Source organism: Talpa europaea (genome assembly GCF_964194135.1).
Source record: "Talpa europaea genome assembly, chromosome: X".
Lineage (NCBI taxonomy): Eukaryota > Metazoa > Chordata > Mammalia > Eulipotyphla > Talpidae > Talpa > Talpa europaea.
In genome coordinates this window covers 40,111,159-40,112,783 of record NC_140081.1, presented here as the reverse complement: position 1 = coordinate 40,112,783, position 1,625 = coordinate 40,111,159, and the positions used below count along the sequence as shown (strand labels likewise).

Below are 1,625 nucleotides of genomic sequence, written 5' to 3'. Positions count from 1 at the left end.
TGAAATATGTGAGGAGAATGAGAAGAGCAGGGTGACTTGGGAGAGGGGAAGAGGCCATCATGCACAAGTTTCTTGCCCTGTTTCATTTTCAGTGAAACAGCATGTATTTTGACACATAGGGCTTATGCTTTTTCCGTAATATCTCGCCCTGAAAAGCTCTTTTGGCAAATGTGGCCATGAACATGTGTGTGAGCGTGTGTGTGTGAGTGTGTGTTAAACATGTCATGAGGTTATGTGACAAGTCCTGTGAGTGTGTCCTGGCCCCTCCCCTTCTCACACCCACCTCACCACCAAGAAAAATTAATGGGTTTTACACCTGGTCGGTTTGATATTCAGAAGCTTCAGAAAGGCTTTCTGAGAAGCTTAGGAAATTCTCCTGGTATTCAGAACAAACAATCTCGAAACAGTAATGCCGGAACGCCACAGTGAAGGTGCCAAAGTAAGACAGGAAGCACATGACCAGGCCTTACTGGACCCTGGCTGAATACATGTGGATGCACTGAGCCATGAGGATAAAGTAGAGGACCACACAAAGAGTAATAGATGCTGAAAGAATAACTCGTGGAATTCCAACTTTCCGCCCTCATTCTTGATGTTGACTTTGAGTGTCAATGCAGCCTGGATCCAGCAGGTCAATGTGCCAATCCAAAGGTCAAGGATGTTCCAATGTTATGGATTTCTTCATCATTAGTGAGCTGAAAATTACCAAGTAATGTCATTTCGAAGGAAGCCAGACACAGTGCCACCAATCCACTAATATTCAGCCACAGATTTAAAACCTTTGATTTCAATTGTATGAAGCACAGCACAGCCACCACAAGGGCTAGGAAAGCCTCCATGTTCATGACTTGAATAAAGATGCAGCTTGCAGCGGGTCATCACCTGCAATACTTATGTATGGCGCATGCTTCACACCAGGTTTCCTTTCAGCTGAATTTAATGGGAAAATTTTGTCATCTTCCACAATATTTTATAGTTTTCTTTGTATAGGTCCTTTACCTCTTTTGTTAGATTTATTCCCAAGTATTTGATTTTATTTTGTTTTGATAATAAAAGGTTTTTTTTTTTTTTGGGGTTTCTTCTTCTTTAGACTTATTGTTTGTGTATAGGAAGGCCACTGACTTTTGCGTGTTGATTTTGTATCCTGACACTTTACTGAACTGATTGATTAGTTGAATTAGTTTTTCTGTGGAGTTTTTCGGGTTCTCTATGTATATTATCATATCATCTGCAAATAGTGATAGTTTGACTTCTTCTTTTCCTATTTGGATTCCTTGGATGTCTTTGTCTTGTCTTATTGCTCTGGCTAGGACTTCCAATATTATATTGAAAAGCAGTGGTGAGAGTAGACATCCTTGTCTTGTTCCAAATCTTAATTGAATTGCTTTCAGCTTTTCGCCATTGAGAATGATACTGGCTGTTGGCTTGTCATATATGGCCTTTATGATGTTGAGGTATGTTCCTTGTATCCCAAGAATTTCAAGGGTTTTTTTTTTATCATTAATGGGCGTTGCACTTTGTTGAGAGCTTTCTCGGTATCTATTGATATTATCATATGGTTTTTATATTTCTTTTTGTTGATGTGTTGGATAACGTTGATTGATTTTTGGATGTTGAACCATCCT

The 1,625-nt window shown here is 39.5% G+C and overlaps 1 pseudogene across 1 annotated transcript; it reads right to left on the bottom strand.

Annotated features, from left to right (window-relative positions):
• Positions 1-310: 310 nt before the first annotated feature.
• Positions 311-958, bottom strand: LOC311187756 (transmembrane protein 150C-like; annotated as a pseudogene). The gene has a single exon. The product of its transcript is annotated as a transmembrane protein 150C-like (transcript).
• Positions 959-1,625: the final 667 nt, after the last annotated feature.